This window comes from Furipterus horrens, unplaced genomic scaffold, assembly GCF_987537825.1.
Source record: "Furipterus horrens unplaced genomic scaffold, mFurHor1.1.pri manual_scaffold_9, whole genome shotgun sequence".
Taxonomy (NCBI): Eukaryota; Metazoa; Chordata; class Mammalia; order Chiroptera; family Furipteridae; genus Furipterus; species Furipterus horrens.
In genome coordinates, this window is record NW_028327179.1 from 37,721,975 (window position 1) to 37,744,492 (window position 22,518).

Sequence of the window (22,518 nt, forward strand, 5' to 3'; positions counted from 1 at the left end):
TCAGTGCTAGAAGTCAAGGAGTGATCAGTGGAGCCAGGATAATTATCACTTATTGAGCACCAACTATTTGCCAAATACTGTAGTACGTGTTACAGAAAATGTGTTATCTCCCTAATTTTCATATTATCTCTGAAGGGTGGCATTCACTGCCATTTTACAAATGAAGAAACCAAAACTCAGAGATTAGTAACGTGCCTAAGACCAAAACAACAACTCAAATCCAGGTCTGTTTGACTACCCTCTTCCCCCTATACGAAGAGTACATAATATGGGGAAGGGGACCTGCAGTAGATCTAAATGGGTGGGCAGAATTCAGATGTATAGAAAAGCATAACGGGCTAACAGAGCAAGCTTTGGAGAGCAAATATTCTGCAGTTACAGAATATTAGAGCATACATAAAATCCCAGGACGAGCTGCTGTCATCTAATTGTACAGATGCTATGAGGCCTATACTGAAGTTTCAAGTGTCCCAAAGCAATCTTGAACATTTTCCACAAAATGTATTAATTTTCATCAAAAAAATTTAACCCAAAATGTGAATGAGGTATACAAATGCTAAATGAAAAATGAAATTTCTCAAAAAAGCCTTTATAAATTATATATTAAAACAAAAATTGAGAAATCAAAGAACAGTAATATTGGATAAGAATTTCTTGTCCTTTCAAATACTACCTTTTAAAATTAACAGCAAAAATAAACAAAATATTTTAATCATAGTTTACAAAATAAAATATTATCAAAAACAAGAGTGTGGCAGAGACCCTTTTCGGCCAATATAATTTTTCCCTTCTTTCTTAACAGAATACCAAGTTTTAGCTGGACACTTTGCTATACAGTCATATCTTTCCGACCTTCCCTTGGAGCTCAGAATGGCTTTGTGTGTGCATATCAACTCCAGGTCATGCCCCTATAAAGGACTACAGGAGTTCTCCCTGTGCTTTCTCTCCTTTTCACTGCATAGCAGTCCCAACTGACACAGCACCTTGGACCCCATTCATGGATGCCACACACAGGCATAACTAAGATATTGTGAGTTTGGTTCCCAATCACTGCAATGAAGTGAGCTGTAATCTTTTTGCTGTTGGAGGGTCTTGCCTTCAATTTGTAAAAAACAAATCTGTGAAGCCCAATAAAAAGAGGGATGCCAGTGTTGAGGTTGTCAGAATCTTCCTACTAGCTCTGAATGCCTCCCTCTAGATATATGAAAAAAGAAACTTTTACCTTATTCATACCATTATATTTGGGGCTTCCTTTGTTAGGGTAGAAGAGCTTAGCCTGTACTACTAATATAAAGAGACAATCCAAAAATGATCTACAACAAAGAGCTCATAGTTCCTCATCCTCTTCCTTTCTAATGACTTTGGCTGCACTTCGTTTTAAACATGGCTTTAGACCTAATGGAAATATAGATCTGGGTTCAAATACCAACTTTACCACTTTCTAGACATGTGCCCCTAGGCAACGAACTTTAAGTTAAATTTCCTTAACTGTAGAGACCATAATCATATGATCAGATAGAGTTGAGTTTTTTAAAAATGCCTGATCAAGCACATTATAAAAATAAAATCAATCTTGTTAAGACAACCATATTATGCTACCTAAGCAATATTTCTATGAATGGCCCCCATGATTCCCCACCCCCTCCCTAATTCCCAGAACCTGTGAATATGAAATTTTTCACTTCCATACTTGTTATTTTACATAGCACAATTGACCTTAAAATAGGGAGATTATTCAGGTAGGACTAATCTAATCACTTGAGCTCTTAGGTGCAGAAAGCTTTCTCCATCTGGTGACAGAAGAGTCAGATTAAAACCACGAAAGGTGCTGCCTGGCTTTGAAGACTCAGGTGGTCTTATGGAACTAAGAGAGGACCCAGTTGACAGCCAGTAAAGAAATGGGGACCTCCAGTCTACAACTGCACAAAAATGAATTCTGCCGACAACCTCAATGAGCCTCCTGGAGTTGGATTCTCCCCCAGAGCCTCTAGAAAAGAGCCCAGACCTACAGAAATCTTTACTTCAACTTTGTGATATCCTAAACAGAGGACCCAACTAAACCTACCTAGATTTCTGATCTATAGAGGCTGTGAGATAATAATTTTTTAAAAATTAAGTTTGTAATAAATTGTTATGGCAGCAATAGGCAACTAATACACACATATAGGAAAGATAAGCTATTCTCTGTATACCTCCCTGCCACTTATGACTCCAGTTGCATACACACTGCAGTCTTAACTAACCAAGAGGTACACATTAAAATATGAGTTATCAGATTCTTTCATAAAGGATTATTTGCTTTGAATTCTCAACCATAAAGATAAAATAATTCAAAAAAAAACTATATACGCATTAAGAAAATGATGACGCTGGACTTAATTATAATGGGCTTTCTGGCAGCAAAAAGTTGTAAACTCAAGTGGAAAAGAGACTCAGAAACAGTAAGTAAAAAATAAAAAAACAAAGAAAGAAAGAAACTTGATTGCCACATACCAGTACACCCAGGTGAATTGTTTAGGACTGCCAGGATCCTGTTGCAACAATTCTGTTTTGATATCACAGGGGTCTGAACTAGTTGGTGACTGTAGGAAGAAACAAGCGGGGTGAGGCAGAGGGGATATTAACAAAAACTGGTGAAAGAAGGCGGAAGACAGACAATCTAGAGGTTGGGAGGCCCCAAGACAAACTTTTGGGAAAAGCACTGCAAACATACGCGTAAAGTCCATCTACTAGAAAACTGGATAAAAATTACTATAGGGTTCACTAGGTGTCAAACAACCTTCCTCCCTTCCATTAAGACAGGTCCACGGGATACAACGAGCCTCCGGGTGCCCCGATCGGTATCTGGTGCCGGCGACAGAGTTCAAGACTTGGCTCTAGAAACAGGGGGCGCAGAGGGTGACGAGAACTCAGAGACTCCTCCCACCAACCCAAGGTCAGCTCTGCACACTCGAGAAGCAGCCAAGTGAGAGAAATATAACCAAACATCATGACGGACCAGCCCAGCGGCCCGACGCCTAGGTTACCTCTCCGACCCCCGCAGGCAAGACGCCTAGTGACCCGGCTCCCTAGCCGAGTCCTGGCACCTCCGCCGTCCTGCATTATTTAACTCTGTTCTACACTGCTTAACTTTCCCCCACCCCCGAAGAGTTAGAAGACGGAAGGAGCGTTATCTCCAGGAACCCGCTTGTCCTCACCCCGCATACTTCGCCCACTCCGCCGCAGCAGACAGCCGCGCCTGCCCGCTCCCTTAAGGCCTCAGAAAAGCGAAAAATTGGACGGAAAACCGTGAGGGTTCAGCCCCCCGGCCACCGAGGGGCGGGGATTGGATAGAAAGCCGCGAGGGTCCCACCCCACAGTCACCGGGGAGCGAGGATTGGCTAGAAGTCGCGAAGGTCCCGCCCCAGGTGGGTGGAGCCAGCCGGGCCTGCGCTGTGTTGGGAGCCGGCCCCACCTCCTGCGGGCGTCCTGGGCTCAGGGCTGGGCTCTAGGTTGCGGGCCTGGGAACAGCTCGGCGGTTACCCGATGAACGGTCCAAGCCCTGCCTGGCCGCAGTGAACTACATGCTGCAGGCGGAGCCCAGCGCCCTGGCCGGGGACGCGGCGAGGTCTCCGGCAGGCCACGCTCCGCCCACACAGGTACCTAACCCTTTGGGGTGGACGCGGGAAACAGTGGCTCAGACCTTTTCACCCAACTTGTTCAAGACTCGGCGACCCGTTTCCCTTCCTCTTCTAGCCTCAGCTCCGATTTACCAGCCGCTCCTCCCCCTTCCCAGTGAGACCTTTTCTGCAAACCCCAAGCAAGAAGTTAGACCAATGCATTATAAAGCAATCTTATTGTTCACCCCGTGTCCTGATAAGGGAACAGCCCTATTGGACCTCGCTTAACCTTCCTCCACTGAGTCTGAAGTTGGCCCAGCGTGGACATGCTGCAGCGTTCTGCGCCAACCCGGGTCTCCCTACCCTCCTACAGGTCTTCGTGATGCCTGAGGTCCTTGCAGCCCCCAGGGATGCTCGCACTGCAAACTTGGGGTTGATCTGATGTCTTACTATCATGCCAAAAAAAAAAGGAGTTTTTAAGTACTTTGTTTCACGGGTTAACCTATCTTACATTTACCTCCTGAAATAAAATCGACTGTTTCATATTAAATAACTTGTGTGTGTGTGTGAAAGTAAAACACAATAGTTTGCAGTGGCTTTAACTAGAGATCGAATAGAAAGAATGAGATTTCAAATTAACGTGTCATTACAGGTTCCAATTCTTTATCTTTCTTAACTCCTTTAGTAAAATCTGATCTGAACTGAATATTCATTTGGTGTGAATATTAATCAGTTTTCTACAGAAATATTAATGTTTGATTACAGTGCAGTTCCAGTCCTTGCTGGAGGTGTTGCAAAATATTTGACCGACACAGCTTTCCATTAAACGTTCTGAATTCTGAAATATATTAGGCCAGAAAGTTTAAGATAAGGGATTGTAAATTTTTATTAGTAATATCTGAAGCAGTAAAGAACTTATGTACAGTTTTGAATGTTAAAATTTGCTTATCCTTAATAATAAAAAGCTCGAAAACCTTCATTGAACTTTTTTCTTCTTTCTAGTGAATTTTAGCACCTCTTTAAAAGTTTATGCATGTTTAATGCCTGTTGGGGGCATAGCATTTAGGGTCAGTAGCTTCACTGTCATTCTTGATATTTATTTAATGGGAAACAAGATATTTCTGTAAAGATTTCTAGATTCTGGGAAAAAAAAACTGTGGAACTTGATGAAAATGAGTTGAACAGAGAGTTGATTGTTCAGGAGAAACAAAAGTAATCTTCTAAAATATACTAATAAGCAGATGTACCAATAACACCAAAAAGCATATATTTATAAGTAATTTGTTTTTCTTCAAAACGTATAATATATATTTTAATGGTAGATTCCAAATTATATTATGTTCAGGTTAAATTTGAACTAGTCACCCCTGGCTGCTGTGGCTCAGTGGATTGAACGTTGGCCTGCGAGCCAAGTGTTGCTGGTTCGATTCCCAGTCAGGACACATGACTAGGTTGCACGCCAGGTCTCCAGTTGGGAGCGCGAGTGAGAAGCAACCACACAGCGATGTTTCTCTCCCTCTCTTTCTCCTTTCCCCTCGCTCTAAAAATAAATAAATAAATTATTGTTTTTTAAAATTTGAACTAGTCTGCATTTCTTTGAATGGATTGGGAGATATTGTCTAGTGAGGAAGATGTTTCAGGCACATAAAGGATGTTGATAATAAGAACTTGTCCCAAGATTAAAAATTGTGAGTCAAAATATTTTTCTGGAGAAAAAGTTGAAAAATACTATAAGTGATAATAAGGTTTTTTTAAGTTGCTATTAAAAAAATCTTTCATTTTTGGTCTATGAGATCTTTTATATTTAGTCCTATTAGCTCTGTAAGTTCCACCATAAAAAGTATAAAAATATTATACTAGAGCAGCGGTTCTCAACCTGTGGGTCACGACCCCTTTGGGGGTCGAAAAACCCTTTCACAGAGGCCACCTAAGACCATCGGAAAACACATATATAATTACATATTGTTTTTGTGATTAATCACTATGCTTTAGTTATGGTTGGGGGTCACCACAACATGAGGAACTGCATTAAAGGGTCGAGGTATTAGGAAGGTTGAGAACCACTGTAGAGGTTCACATTTTGATCTGCATAGCTAGCTTACTGCTAAAACTTATGACCCTAAGAAGTAATGAGGTATAGTATCAATAGCTCTAATCTATGGGACATGTCTTTAACCTACTTTCATTCAGATGTGTAAAATGAACATATTGAAGAAACTGATCTTTTATTTTTAATGGGGAGGGGAAACAGTAGAGGGATGGTCATTTTAGGAAGCAGCCAAAGCGAATTAAATTATGTTGAATGCAAAAAGGTCAGCCTAACTGACAGTTAGCTCCACTACCAACAGCAGATGAACATGCAAAGGCCTCTTTTTAGAACTAATCATTGATTTGGTTGCCTTTGGTTATATTTATTGTATATAAAAATTGACCACCAGCCCTGGCCAGGTTGCTCAGTTGGTTAGAGCGTTGTCCTCAGGCACCGAAGTTGCAGGTACAATCTGAGATCAGGATACTACAAGAATCAACCAAGAAATGCATAGATAGGTAGATCTCTCTCCCTTCCTCTCTCTCTAAAATCAATTTTTTAAAGATGACTCCCAAAATTCTAGGGGAGTTAAGATAACTATGATGTTTTTATATCTCAGAAAAATCCCTTCTTACTAAACAGAACTTTATATTTTTTAAATGTTTAATGGAATTTATTGGGGTGAACTTGGTTCACAAAACTGAGGCAGGAGATAGAGTAGTAAATCCTGAGACACTGCAGCTGTCATCAGTCTGAGATTCTCCTTGTGACTCCTGATAATAATGAGCATTGTTCTTTTCCTCTCCAACTGGGCAACGAAGAAGGATTGTGGGAAATTGCATGTGTAGAAGCTTATGTAAAAACGCTATGAAGTCTGTAACTGTTCAAGAGAAGAGAGCCATTCCCTGGCAAGAAATGGCCTGCTCCTGTATCTTGGGATGGTGAAGCCAAGAACAAAGCCTGAAGCTACTATTCCGCTGATTCCTGTAAGAAATGAGGATTTTGTGAGTAGGGATGATTTTGCCTTTGGCATTTGTACCATTAGAGTCCCTATCCCTTTTTTCCTTTTTATCTTAACCCTGATGATTAGGCCAAGGGGTTGGAATAGAGACGGGATTAGCTACCAGGAGCAAAGAAATACCAGTAATTAACTTGGAACTTTTGAGATGATTCCTAACACAATATAATGTGCTTTCTCTTTCTACCTGACCACTTCAGCTACAGGAAGATATGGGGCCATTTCAGGATTTGGTCTCTCTCTAAGTGGATTCTGATGGTCAGGTTTTCCACTAATTTTCCTGGATATTTTGATGGTCAGTATTGGAGAGTATTTCTGGTCTTAGCTTTCTCTTGTTTCTCAGATGATTTGTCAATTATGATGCCTCAGACTTTCTCACCCTTGCTTTGCTTATCTTTCTGTGGTCTGTTCAATTCTTTGTTTGTTACCACTAAGAGCCTGGGCCCCATTTCTCTCTACAGCAAAACCAACAGGTTTCAAGTGTACAACTCAAGAAAACATCATCTGCACACTGCATCATGCACCCATTGCCCCTAGCAGTCTGTTTCCATCCAGTTTTCACCCCCTTTGCCCACCTCTACCCAGCCCCTACCCCCTTTCCCTCTGGCTATCACCACACTGTTGTCTGTGTCTGTGTGTTACATATACCGTATTTTTCGCACTATAAGATGCACTTGACCATAAGACTCACCTAGGTTTAGAGGAGAAAAACAGTAAAAAAAAAATATTCTGAACCAAATGGTATACTAAAATATTTAATAAAATATAACAGAATAATATTTCAACCATGGAAAATGAACAGCAGTCAACTGTGGTATTAAGAACCATCATCACTGTCATTAACAAATGAGAGATTTTAAGGTTCGAGTACTCTTCTAGTTTTCTAGGAACCAAAGAACTCATCATCACTAGTGTCAGAATTTATGAAGCTCAGTTGCTCACAATCACGGATATCACTTTTTTGCTATCTTCATACTGACCAGACACCCCGAGATTCAGCAGTAAAGTAGGACATTTAAGCATCCCCAGGGGTTTCACATGGGCCCACCGCTTCCTCTCCTAATAGCTGTCGCCACCGCTGACAGGTCAGGTAATATACATCATGGTCTGTGACACAATATTCGCTCCATAAGATGCACAGACATTTCCCCCCCACTTTGGGGGGAAAAAAGTGTGTCTTATGGAGCAAAAAAATACAGTACATATTTTTTGCATAATCCCTTCAACTTCTTTCAAAGTACTTAGCATTTTGCAATATAGCTAGAGGCACCAGAGTACATAAATATTGACTTTTCATATACATTATGCTTCTGAGAAACCAATCTGATCTAGTAAACTGGAAGTATCAATGTTCTTAGTTCTTTTCACTGTCAGAAAGCTAAATCATCATTTTCACAATTATGAGGGAAAAAAAGTATTCACAAATGTAAAATTCAATATGAATATTAATAGGTTTATAAACTACATATTGCATAGTATTCATGTTAATGTGTATTTGGGGATTTTTCTAATATACAATATATATCATCAAAAAAAATAAGAAATTATATATATGTATCCTCAAAAGGGAACCAGTAATATTCAGTTTCTTTTTAAATAACTATAGTTTACAAAATTGGTACTGTGGTCAGCCCTCTAGTGAAACATCAATGGGGGCTAGTTAATGGGCCATATATTTCTAGGCAAATTACCGGTATATTATCAAGAATCTAACTTTGAAAAATCATCTGAGAAAATGGTCACTCGTGGAATTGTGGATGATCTACCTGATTGTGTTGTCATGCTTGCTGGCATTTAAACCTGACCATTTTTTTTTAATTTTAGAAATAGTTTTCAATTTTTAGTTTATCAATCAGCATTGAGTGCTTAGGGGAAAATATTAGATTTTGAAGGTGACTTGTAATTTGTTACTTTTTTATCACTGAATATTTATCCTTAAAATTTGTATTCCATATTACTTTATGCCTCATATTCTGATACACACCTTATAATGTACTTCGCCTGTTAAAAGATACATGTACATTTTCTTTAAGAGATATTGGTGTTGATTATTTAAAATACTTCTGAGTAGTTAATCATCATTCTGCGGTTTGTTTCTTCCTATACTCAGGTATCAGAAAGGATACCATAAACTAAACAGAGGGAACTCCATTATGGGTTTACATAAAAGGGAAAGTGTGGCCCTGGCCAGTAGCTCAATTGGTTGGAGCTTTGTCCCCTCCTGGGCACCGAAAGGCTCAGGTTTCCGTCTCCTGTTGGGGCATGCACAGGAGGCAAGCAATTGATCTCTTTCTCTCCACTCCCCCCCCAATTCCTTTCTCTCTCCCTCCCTCCCTCTTTCTCTGTCTCTCAAATCAATAAAAACATATCCCCATTTGAGGATTTAATAAAAAATAAAAGGGAAGGTGTCGTGTTATTCTGTGGTATTTCATCATGGCACCTTTAATAATTTGCACCTCTTCTGAGCTTCAGTGTTTTGTTTTGTTTTTTGCCTATTATGCCTGTGACTAAAGTTAAATCCTAATGCTTAAAATTAGATTTTAGAAAGTGTAGTGAAGATAAGCTGTGAAAAGCTAGAACCAAAGAAGAGTCATTTTCAAGAAGAAATTCATTACTGAAGGGGGGATAAAGAGCCCTCCCAGAGCCTTGCTGCATTATTGTTATAGTTCCTGCATTGCAAAAGGCAAGTCAAAATACAGAAGTCCCTATTGATCAGGACTGGGATCTTTCTAGGAATATTATTCGTGTTCCATTTAACGTTCACTGAGACGTCTCACCTGACTTGGAAGACAGTTGGTTTCCATTCCTTGATTACTTCATATTAATAAGTCAAACAAATTTGATATAAATAATATGGATTTATACAAATATAAACTAAGGGTTTTCTTGGGTGCAACTTCTCCAATATATTTAATAGAGGATTCTCTTTAAGTAGCAATCTTTCCAATGCACGAATTAGCTATTCCAGATCATCACTACTTTTCAGGAAAATGAAAGGCATTGAAAGATGCCTTTTCCCGCATTTTGAAGAGTGTATTTTATGAATAAGTTTTAATACTATGATTTTAATGCTATGTTTATTAGTTGACACAAAAATATTTTTGAGGAAATATCCCATTTAATCAGGCACCAAAAGAATGTAAGGACTCTTCCTTAATTTTAGTTATTCTCCTGAGAAAAAGAAACTTGACAACTTCATGAAATTTTTATGGCAAAACTTCAAGTGGATAAAACAGTTTTAAAGCACTAAGATTAAAAATACATTATCAAATTAGTGTTTACATAGTAATATGTCAACTGTGTTAATGCTTTATTGAGGAAAATATATTTTATATAAAGTACTGAGAATGCCTGCAGTGTTTCCTGTGTCTTTTCTGGGTTCTGAGACTTATCTTGGTACACAAAACCATTTATACTTTAGGGCTATCATTTTTCCAGATAGAACTTTGAAGATGAGAATATAATATTCTTCAATAAACAATGAACCTATTTCAGAATAGCCTTGAAGAGCCCTGGCTGGCTTGGCTCAGCTGGGTGTGGTCGCGCAAACAGAAAGGTCACCAGTTTGATTCCTGGTCAGGGCACGTGCCAGGTAATGGGCTCCACCCCCAGTCAGAGTGCTTGCAGTTGTTTCTCTCTCACCTCGATGTTTCTCTCCCTCTCTTTCTCCTTCCCTTCCCCTCTCTCTCAAATAAAATAAATAAATAAATGATTTTTTTAAAGGATAGCCTTGAAGACCTCAAGAATCCATAGCAGGGCCATTATAATTCAGATAATGTGGGGATAAGGCAGGGTAATAGAGCACTCATGGTAAGGTCTAGAAACCTATTTGTGCTGCCAACAGACCTGTGTTTTTAAGCTAATCATTCAGTCCTTAGGTAGGCCACAGCATTTTCTGGGAAATAAAATGTCTCCTCTCCGAGCTCCATGGTCCCCACGTTCCTTATAGTTCTGAGAAACTCCCAATGAGCTTTATAAGGTGTCCCAAAGCAGGGTTCATTGTGACCATGTCTCTTGCTGAGCAGAAATCCCATGGGAAGGTGAAATGGTCATGGTGTGGTATGATATGCAATCCACCACAGGGAATTTACAGAATTCCTTAGAAAACAAAATGCATTTCACCACCTCTTAGGCCAATTCTCCAATCTTTCTTACACGCAAACTCCTGTAGGAAACTTTCCTTAGTGGTCTTCTTGTCCTCCTCTCACCTCTTCACCCAGCTGACCGCACAACCTGTTTCTTCAGAGATCTTTTCCACTCTCCATCCTTTTCTAATTGTGAACCATTCTCAGCTGCAATTTCACCCTGAGGGCCTGAGCTACTGAAGTTGGTTAACTGGGACAGTTGCTGTGACTGGCAACTTGATACACTTGTGAACACTGGTTGCCTAAGACAGAACCTTTCTTGTTAGCATTTCTAGTATTTTAGACTCTTGTTCTGCTGTGCATAAGGTTCACTCTCTTCCTTTTTATAGAAGCTGATAGGTGACTAGCTAAATAGGTAAAAGGCTATACAAATAAGTACTTATTGGGTGCTGTTCCTTGCCCAGTATTGTGTTAAATACAAATACAAATCAAGTCAATTCTGTATTTTCCAGTTTTCTGTTTCCATAAATAGGACTGCTAACAGAAGGTGAAAGGCCTAAGGCATTCTTTGTTGTATTTTTTTAAAGTATATTTTATTGATTATGTTGTTACAGTAGTCCCAATTTTTTTTTCCCTTTATTCGCCTCTGCCCAGCACCCCCCTTCCCTCCAGCAATCCCACCCCCCTTAGTTCATGTCCATGGGTCATGCATATAAGTTCTTTGGCTTTACCTTTTCCTATATTATTGTTAACTTCCCCTTGTCTATTTTATAACAACCAATTGTGCTTCTTAATCCCTGCACCATTTCCCCATTTCTCCCCTTCCCCTTCCCAGCTGATAACCCTCCAAATGATCCCCATACCTATGATTCTGTTCCTATTCGGTTTGCTTAGTTGGATTTTGTTTTTATTTTTTAGATTCAGTTGTTGATTGTTGTGAGTTTGTTGTCATTTTACTGTGCATAGTTTTGATCTTTTTCTTAAGTAAGTCCCTTTGACATTTCATATAATAATGGCTTGGTGATGATGAACTCCTTTAGCTTTACCTTGTCTGCCCTTCCATTCTAAATGATAGCTTTGCTGGATAGAGTAATCTTGGTTGTAAGTCCTTGCTTTTCATCACCTTGAATACTTCTTGCCAGTCCCTTCTTGCCTGCAAAGTTCCTTTTGAGAAATCAGCTGATAGTCTTATAGGCACCCCTTTGTAGGAAAATCTCTGCTTTTCTCTTGCTTTTTTTAAGATTCTCTCTTTATCTTTTACCTTTGGCATTTTAATTATAATGTGTCTTCGTGTCGTCCTTTTTGGGTCTAGCTTGTTTGGGACTTTCTGTGCTTCCTGAACTTGTACGTCTATTTCTTTCACCAAATTTGGGAAGTTTCCCTTCATTATTTTCTCACATAAGTTTTCAATTTCTTGCTCTTCCTCTTCTCCTTCTGGCACCCTTATGGTTTGGATGTTGGCACATTTAAAGTTGTCCCAGAGGTTCCTAAGCCTCTTCTCATTTTTTTCAATTCTTGTTTCCTCATTCTGTACTGGTTGACTGTTATTTTCTTCCTTATGTTCCAAATCATTGATTTTAATCCCAGTTTCCTTCTCTTCACCATTGGTTTTGTGTGGATTTTTCTTCATTTCATTTAGCATAGCCTTCACTTCTTCCCTTATGCGGTTGCCATACTTAAGCATATCTGTCAAGCCAGTGAGCATCTTTATCACCAGTGTTTTGAACTCTTCATCTTTTAGGTTGGCTATCTCCTCGTCGCGTAGTTCTCCCACTGGAACCTTGATCCATTCCATCTTTTGGGCCATACTTCTCTGTCTCCTCATCTTGACAGACTCCTGTGTCTGTTTGCCTCTGTGTTTTAGGTAGAGCTGTCACTTCTGTTGTAAGGGGCAGAACCTTAGGTTTTCATCAGTAGAGGGCGACTCATTTTACCATGTTGTGGCACTGTTTGTGGGGGAGGGGTCAGAGAGGGAACAATGCTGCTTGCTCAGTACTCGCCCCTTTTCCAGGCACTTCTCCCACTTCGTATGGGACTGGAGCCTCTCTAGCTGTTGCCCTGGCCATCATTCCCAGAGTGGGTGGGTCTGCAGATGTTCTAGGACCATGAGGGCCATTTAAACAAGTGGACTCTGCTGAAAGACCAGCAGTTTCTGCCTCCACCCTAACTCTCACTGGTTTGCACAGTCAAAAGCAATGAGGCTCTATTTTCTCTGGCACTGGGACTGTGAGCTGTGTGGTCTGGTCTGGTGCTGGGAGCACTCCCTACTTTTTAAAATGTGTGACTGAACTTTCTGCTGGCCTGCCGAGGCTGCTGCTGCTGCCACCACCACACCACATCCTCTCCACCCTGGCTCCACCCCTCCTACCTATCTGGGTGAGTAGTTCTTTTTTTTTTTTTTTTTTTTTTACCAGCCATCTTTTATTAGGTGTTAATTACAATATGAAAGGATTCAGGGGTACTGTGCAAAGATAATGGTCAGGGATACGGAATCCACACTGGGTCCTCTTCAGTGGTACTTGCGCCGCCGCTCATGTTTGAGTTCCTTATAAGAATGGCAGTAGTTAAAAAGCACATAAGCTGCCAGCACCATAGAAATCCCAGCAACACCCCCTTTCTTCACATTGATATACTTGTTGTAATACCGGTAGTAACCTCTTTGAAATGCTCCAGCAATGCCTTTAGGAGTGAAATCCCACATCAGTATCCTGCTTGGCAGCTTCCCTAGTTTGACATCCATGAGTCTCTTCTCCTTCAATGGTACGACTGACGCCATCTTGGAGTCCGGGGTGTCCCTTCTAGTAGTTCTTCTTTATATCTTTGTTTGTTGGACTTCCATGCAGCTTGATTTTCTGGAACTTCTGGTTGTCTCTAGTTCTGAGGTAGTTGTATTCCTTCTTAGTTGTGGAGGGAGACGCAGCGTGTCTGTCTAGGTCTCCATCATCTCTTTGTTGTATTTTATGGTGGAGCATGTATACTGTGAAAAATAATTATAGGCTGCCAAGTGTGTAATTTCTACAAAAAGTGTATTTGTCATACTGCTTGGATAAATACGAATATTGTATGTGTGTGCGTGTTTTTCTTTTCATTACTTGTTCAATTCTTCTAGATAATGCTATTCTTTGCCTTAATATTTGTTTTTAAATAAAAATTCAACATAAGGCATTTTATTAGACATATTTTATATGTCACTAACACAATGCTAAACCAAAGTGAGTGCTACTTGAATTTTTATATGTGGAAAAAAATACTGTAAAGAGCTGTTATCTCTGAGTTATAAGAATATGAATTATTTTCATTTCTTTACAGTTTTCTGTATTTTCCAACTGGCCTAACATAAATAATTTTGAACATATATAGATATATGTGTGTATATATACTTATATATGTGTAAGTATGCATATATTATACATATATGTATGTATGGTTGTATATATCTATATCTATATCCACATACATATTTTTGTGGGACCTCAGCATATAATACAGTCCTGTGTCTTGCCTTCAAAAATATTATGTGCTATTATCTTTATAAGAGGTCAATTATCAGAAACCCTGAAATATTAAGTTAATATTAAATAATATAATCTGGAATTATACAAATAGGAAGTAATAGAGGAGGGACCAGAAGTTAGATATTCCTAGCTACTAGTTTTGTGTTTTCCTGTTAAAATGAACATGACAGATGGAAGTGTGAAGCCTCTCTTCCCTCCAGCAGTATGTATGTGTGTATGTATGTATGAGGTCTATCCAGAAGGTATCCAGCCATGTAATATGAAAAAAAGACACTTATTGAAGAAGATACAAGATACAAGAAATATTGTACATAGGACAATAATGCCTCAGTCCCCTTCAAAGTAGGCACCTTGGGACCTCAGCTGTCATACAGTAGACACACAGTTCCAATCGCCATCAGCTGTCCTGTCATATATTCCTGAATCTCATTGACAGTCTGAAATCTCTTCCCTTTCAAAGATGATTTTAGTTTTTGGAAAAGACATAAATCACAGGGTGCAAAATCTGGGTTGTAGGGGACTGAGTCACCTGGGTGATTTGATGTTTTACTAAAAAACTGTATGAGACATGATGGATGAGTAACGTGTTGTCATGAAGCTGCCAATCACCAATTTCCCATAGCTGTGGCCTTCTGAATCATCAAAATAGTTATGCCCTGGCTGGCGTGGCTCAGTGGATTGAGCACTGGCCTGTGAATCAAAGGGTCACTGGTTTGATTCCCTGTCAGGGCACATGCCTTGGTTGCAGGCCAGGTCCCCAGTTGTGGGCATGTGAGAGGAAATCACACATTGATGTGTCTCTCCTTCCCTTTCTCCCTCCCCTCTCTCTAAAAATAAATAAATCTTAAAAGAAAAATAGTTTCCACAGATGAATGTTGGAGCTTAATGCAAAATCTGGTGCAGATTTATTGATCTACTTGCTCAGTCATTTTGAATGCGACAGCCGCATAGTACACATGATCACTCAGAAGCGTCTGCTGCCCCCCCTGACAGTACAGTGAGGTCATCATTGTTCACACATACACATTCCAGTGCACTCTCCTTGGCTGCCAGGTTACATCAATGTCATACAAACCATTCTTGTTATAGTAACACTGGCTGAACTTTTTCTGGACAGACAATATATTTTCTACTTTATGTTAAATCTCTGGTATTCCAGGACTTAAAGTGTGCAATATGGATTATTTTTTGTGTGTGTGTGTGTATATACTGTCCTTAATCAATTTGAAAATATTTTCTTTTTTTAATATCTAAGAATGTCTTATACAGTAAAACGTATATATGACTCAATAATAATATTGTTTCTTAAAGAAAATATATAACAGGCCATTAACTGTAATTAATTCTGGGTCGTGGGTTTTCCTTCCCATTTCCATTTTTCTATAATGACTTATTTTCTATAATGACTACTTCTTAGTTTGCCATTAATCAAAACTGATTTCTTTATAAAAAGCAGATTGATATTCCTGTGTTCATGTTTCATTTCTCAAATAGGGAGGGAGTTTTATTTAACAGGGACAAATATATGTTCATGGTAAATATTTAACATTATAATTCATTACTTTAAAACATTTTTTCTATCACAGACTCCTTTAATAATTTGTTAATAGCTATGAAACTTCCCCTTAGAAAAATACACATATTGAAACAAAATGTAAAAAAATTTCTGGAGGTTTACAGATCCCCTGAAACTCATTCATTTAAACCCTCCAGTATTGCTCAAAGCATGGGCTACTGTTTTCATTAGAACACCTGGGATGCTTGTAGGAATTGCAGATTCCCAGCCTTGCGGAGACTTTCTGAACTGGAGACAGGAGTGGGGCCCTGGAATCTGCCTCTTTAACAAGACAGTCCTTTTGCACCTCCAAGGAAATGGAATGCACAGCATGTGTGAGAATCTCAGGACCTAGGTGTCTGTTGATCTCATATTAAGAATCTTAAGTAAGAATAAAAAACTTAAAAGGATAAAAATATCCAGTGCCAGGTCTTGAAATTAAGAGTCTGAGTGGGAATTTGTCAAAAAGAGAAAGGGAGGAGGGGGCATGCCGCTGAGGAAGTGGCAGCATCGGACAGATGGATGCATGTGCACAGTGAAAGTCTGGGCAGGACCTGGAAAGAATTAAAGACAGTTTGAAGGATATTACAAAATCAAGAGCAAGACTATGGGAGTGGCATCTAGAAGCCATGGAGATGGTCAGATGTGGAAAGAGCCCCAGGCCAACGAAATACATAAATGAATATGAAAAATTAAGTTCTTAATTAAACTCTATTAAGTGAAACAAAATATTATTTTACTTCATAGTTTAACTTATACTTGGTGCTAAAAGACTGTCTAAAGAGGCAACATAAAGCTCAGACCTGAAGGGTGAATAAGTTATGAGGTGTAACTTGGTAACCAGATTGTTATCAGGTGAGGATGGTTGGAAGAATACTCTAGGTAGAGGGAAATCATGTTCAAGACTCTGAGAGGACCCATAGAAGGTTCATATGGCTGGAGGTTCAAGAACCAGAGGATGTGTGTCAAGAGGTCAGAGGGGAACAAGTTCAGGCATAAATTTTAACATAGTCTCAACCAGCATGAAGACTTCCAGCCCCAGCTGCTGCTTTAAATGGCCATTGTGACCTGAGTGCATTTTGCGAGTTGGGTACTTCAGTCGGCCAGACTGCAATGATTCAGTGTTTTCAAGGATAGACTGTCCACATTGTTTTACAATAACCTGACTAGGAATTCCTCAGCCAAGAGTTCATGGGAAGGAAGGAAGGAAGGTAAGAAGGAAAGGAGGAAGGGAGGGAGGGAGGGAGGAAGGAATCTTGTCTTGGTGAGAAAACCTCACTAAATTCCTGTAAGCATTTAACACATTCCAGTTTGGAACAGTACAAAAAGGTAAGATTTTGTTTAGGCCTATATAATTAATATATAAAAAACAATAATATCACCCAATATGGGTGCAGATTTGGGCAGTGATTATGTCACTCAGATGGAACAAGGGATTTTGCAAATGTAATTAAGGATCCTGAGATTGGGAGGTTTTCCAGGATTATTCAGGTGGGCCCAATGTAATCACAGCGGCCTTATGAGAGGAAAGCAGGTAGGTCAGAGTCAGAGAAGCAAAGGTCAGAGTCCTGTGACTGTTTGCTTTGAAAATGGAAAGGGGGCCATGAGCCAAGAAGTGCAGACAAACTACCTCCTCCAGAAGCTGGAAAATGCAAGGAACAGATTATCCCCAAGAACTTCCAAAAGGAATGCAGTTCTGTTGACATTTGGGCGTTAGCTGCATTTTTGAGTTTCTGATCTCCAGAATGACAAGATTTTTTTTTTAAGTTGTATTTTTTAAGCCACTAAATTTGTGGTAATTCATTACGGGAGCAACAGGAAATTAATATGAGATAAATATACCAATTACTTCCCCAAGGTTCTATCACTAGAAGTGGTGGATCATAAGTCAATCGCAGATACTCTCTGACTCCCAAATTCATGCTTAAAACTCTATAGTAGCAGTATGACTGACTTACATATAAATAAGAGAAGAACAATCTGTTGAGTTATTTCAATTAGAGATTTTTTTTCTGAAAATCTGAAAATTTGAGAGAAGGACATAGTATCACAGTATTTTTAATTTGCTTTGCTATCAAATCAGTGTTCCACATGTTATACTTCCCCACGTCAGTGGTGTGTAAGACCAATCGCAACAGAGGCCAGAAGAGAATCTGGAGTGAGAAAGAATATTGTTTCTCCAAACATTCTTTCTCCTCTTCCTCCTTCACCACCTACTACTTTCATCCTGACCTATTTACTTTGAATTCTTGAATGCTTACACTTTAGCAATATATGATGTGCTTTTCATACAGGAAATTCATACATTCTCCACAGACATTAACAGTTCAATGAAGACCTTTAGTACGCTGCATCACTATTATGGTATGTAACTGGAGTGAATGAAAAGAATAAAGAAGAGAGAAGTTGAAAGAATGGAAGCTTCTGATATGTTTAAGTCTGTGAACAACTGCCTTCTGTGCAATCAGGTGAGCAGATTCAAGTCTGAAATGAGTGACAGGTGTGGCCAAGAACCCTATGGAACTATCTCTGGGAATTTATATGGAAGAATAGATTTTCAAAAGTATGTAGTCCAGTTAGGGCAATCCTAAAGGTTACTTCGAAAAACAAGCTCAGAAATATCCTTCGGCTACCCAAGAAATAGGATGCTAGATCCTCTCCTATTACAGAAGAGAGAAAAAAGGCCAATTATACAATATTTAAATAAGGCACTTAGGGACACATACAAAGCAAACAAGCAGACATGTCCCGGCTGTCTGTTATACTCAGAGCCCACGTCATGCTCATCATGATCATCTGTAAAGGTTAACTGTTTATCCTCCTTTCATCTTGGTTCTAATTTTTCTAATCTCCATTAATATTATTCATGTCTTGAGTTGTAAATGGTCTAAGATTGTTTTTGAAAAGAGATACAGTAGATATCATTTTAAGTTAAACTACTCAAGTGTCTGCACCTTCAGTTGCATAAAATCTGAAGCTTGAAAGAGAAATAATTTTTAAATATAAGTATTACCTTTTAGGTCACTTTGCAAATCATCGCCCTCATGTTCATTAACTCTTTTGAAACCTCCTCTCTTGGCAGCTGTTAAGAACTGATTAACTCTTCATCTTCCACATGATTCTTATGGAAGGCATGATGATTTGTTCAGGACAGCCATATGTCAAGCACCACCTTGAGTCAGGCATTGTCCATGGCAAGTGGGAGGGTTACAAAGGTGGGGAAAGAAAGGCCCCTGACTCTGATCCAGTTTGTTGTCTGTTGAATCCATTCCTCTTTTTTCATGACCCATCTTCAGCCCTGTCTCTGATTTGTTTTGTTTTGTTTATATCATAGTTTTTATCAGGTATTTTTTGTGTGAATGCCTTCCTGATTTCTGCGCTGGACACACAAAGACAATAAATAACAATACTAATCAAATGAATAGAAATCTAGAAAGTACCCTGGTAGTGGAGAATGTAATCACATTTTCGTAAGCCTTAGAGGGAAAAAGAATAAAAGGACAGAAATGAAGGGGAGAAGTTATCCATTTGTAAAGTTTGAATTTGGATCACAATATATTATCTTTTTATATATTGCTGATTATGTTTGCTAATATATTGTTTAGGATTTTTTCACTTATGTTCATTAGTGCATTGGCCTAAAATGTTAATTTCCAGTAATGTCTTTGTGGGATTTTCATATCAAGGTTATGCCTGCCTCGTAAAATGAGGTAGTGTTTCCTCTTTTTCCATTCTCTGGAAAAGTTTGAGTAAAATAGATGCTATTTGTTCCTTGAACTTTTTGTTGGAATTCACCAGAATGGACCTGGAGTTGTTTCTCTATGTATTATTGCTTGAGGCTAAGCTATCTAATTTTATACACATTTAACATAGAAATAAACTTTTATCATTATGGTTTCACATAAAGTTGCAAAAGAAGTACAGAGAGGTCACATGTAGCCTTACTCTAGTTTTCCCAAATAATTACATTTAATATATCACTTACGTTATAGTTTTTGTAGTGATGTAGACACCAGGGAATTGACATTGGAACAATGTGTGTGTACTTATTTTATCAATGTTTGTGTAATCACAGCTGTAGTTAAGGTACAGAACTATTCCATCACCCTTTTATAATTACACCTGTTTTCTCTCCCTCTCCCACCATCCCTTACCCCTGGCAACCACCACTCTGTTTTCTATCTCTATAACTTTGTCATTTCAAGAATGTTATATAAATGGAATCATACAGTATGTAACATTTTGAAATTGGTTTATTTCAGTCAAGGTGCTATTGATACCCATCCAAGTTGTGCATCAGAAGTTCATGCTTTTGTCAGTGTGGTGATTGTGGGGCACAGGGGGGAAAGGGAAGAGTATATAGGGTAGATAAATGGTAATGGAAAAAATACAATAAAAAAGCTCGTGCCTTTTTATTACTGAGTAGTATTTCAAGGTTCTCGTGAACCAGTTTATTTAACCACTCACCCATTGAGAGAGATTTTGCTTGTTTACAATTAGGGATATTACACATAAGACTGCTATGAATAGTCATATACAGATTTTTGTATGAACGTAGGTTTTCATTTCCCTCAGATAAATGCCCACAAGAGCAATTGCTGGGTTGTATGTTAAGTATATGTTTAGTTCCCCAAGAATTTGTTAAACTGTTTTCCAGAGTGGTTGTTTCATGTTACATTCCTACCAGCAATGTATGAGAAACCCAGTTTCTCCAATATTTGGTATTGTTGACTTTCAAATTTTGGCTGTTCTAATAGGTGTGTAGTGATATTTCATTATGGTGGTGTTTTGCATTTCCTTGATGGTTTAGAAATGTTGAACATATTTTTATTTGCCATCTGTGTATCCTCTTCTGTGAAATAGCTCTTCAATGTACTTTATCCATTATCTAATTCAATAGTTTGGGGTATTTTTACTACTGTGTTTTTAGAGTTCTGTATATATTTTAAATACAGCTGGTTGTCAGCTAATGTGATTTACAATTTTTTAAACTCAGTCTATACTTATCTTTTTATGCTTGTGATAGGGTCTTTTTTAGAGCAAAACTTTGTTATTTTGATAAAGTTCTATTCATAAAATTTTTCTTTTTTGAATCATATTTTGGTGTCCAGTTTAAGCACTCTTCATCAGGATCACCTAGATCCTGAATATTTTCTCCTTCTTTTCTAAAAGTTTTAGTTTTATATTTTACATTTAAACCTATTGTACATCTCAAGTTAGTTTTTTAATAATGTATGAGGCTTGGTCAAGGTCCTTTTCTATTCTCTTTTTGGCCCATGGATATCCAATGGCTTCAGCAATGTGTGTGTGTGTAATCTTTTGGATATTAAATCTTTATCAGATATATTCTCCAATTTTCTAGGTGTTACTCTCTTAAATATTGTCCTTTGATGCATAAAATTTTTGATTCTGATCAAGTCCAATTTATCTATTGTTAATTTCGTTGCTTGTGCTTCTGGTGTCATATCTAATGATCCATTGCCAAAAACAAGTAATGAAGATGTATTCTTATTTTTCTTCTTAGTGTTTTATGGTTTAGCTCTTAGATTTGTTACTGGTCCATTGTTATTGGAGTAAAATATATATAACATAACATTTATCATTTTTTGGAGTACAGGTCTGTGGCATTAAGTACACTGACACTGCTGAGCAATCATCACCACTACCCGTTTACAGAACATTTTCATCTTCCTAAACTGAAACCCTGTACCCATTAAACACTAATTCCTCATTCCATCTTCCTCCACCCCCTAGCAACCACTCTTCTACTTTTTGTCTCTATGAATTTGACTACTCCGAGTACTTTTTTAAAAAAGATTTTATTTTTTAAAATTTACTTTTAGAGAGAGGGGAAAGAAGGGAGAAAGAGAGGGAAGGAAACATTGATGTGTGAGAAAAACGGTAATGATTGTTGCACACCCCCAACTGGAAACCTGGTCCGCAACCTGGGCATGTGTCCCGACTGGGAATGGAACTGGCAACCTTTGGTTCACAGGTTCAACCCACTGAGCCACACCAGCCAGGGCTGTAGTTAAGTTTTGAAACCTGGAACTGTGAGTCCTCCAAATTTATTCTGTACTTTTTTTCTTTTTTTCTAGACTGTTTCAGCTATTAAGGGTCCCTTGAGATTCCATGTGAATTTGAAGGTGAGTGTTTCTATTTTTGCTAAAAGGTTCTTGGGGGTTTGATAGGAATTGCATTAAAATGTAGATCACTTTGGGTAGTATTGACATCTTAACAACATTAAGCCTTCTAATCCATGAACATGGATGCCTTTCCATTTATTTGTGCTTTCTTTAATCTCTTTCAGCAGTGTTTTATAGTTTATTTGTACAAGTCTTTCCTCTTCTTGGCAAAGTTTATTCCTAAATAGGTTATTCTTTTTTTTGTCATTTTATATCCTCTTTTTAAAAGTATAGTTTATTGATTATGTTGTTACAGTTGTCCCAATTCTTTTCTCTTTGCTCCCCTCTGCCCAGTACCCCCATTCCCTCCAGCAATCCCACCCCCCTTTGTTCATGTCCATGAGTCATGCATATAAGTTCTTTGGCTTCACCCTTTCCTATATTATTCTTAACTTCCCCCTGTCTATTTTGTATCAACAAATTATGCTTCTTAATCCCTGCACCATTTCCCCATTTCTCTCCCTTCCCCCTCCCAGCTGATAACCATCCAAATGATCCCCATACCTATGATTCTGTTCCTGTTCTGGTTTGC

General features: G+C 38.6%; 1 protein-coding gene and 1 pseudogene across 1 annotated transcript in view; both read right to left on the reverse strand.

Annotated features, from left to right (window-relative positions):
* Positions 1-3,287, reverse strand: part of CROT (carnitine O-octanoyltransferase) — a 51,975-nt gene extending 48,688 nt beyond the window's left edge. Inside the window, exons 1-2 of the mRNA XM_090287270.1 lie at positions 3,198-3,287; positions 2,494-2,582 (exon numbers count right to left, since the gene is read on the reverse strand). The gene's annotated coding sequence lies outside the window, so the exon portion shown is untranslated. The remainder of the gene's footprint in view (positions 1-2,493; positions 2,583-3,197) is intronic.
* A 9,846-nt stretch (positions 3,288-13,133) lies between these two features.
* LOC150001620 (ATP synthase F(0) complex subunit f, mitochondrial pseudogene) lies at positions 13,134-13,525 on the reverse strand (annotated as a pseudogene).
* Positions 13,526-22,518: the final 8,993 nt, after the last annotated feature.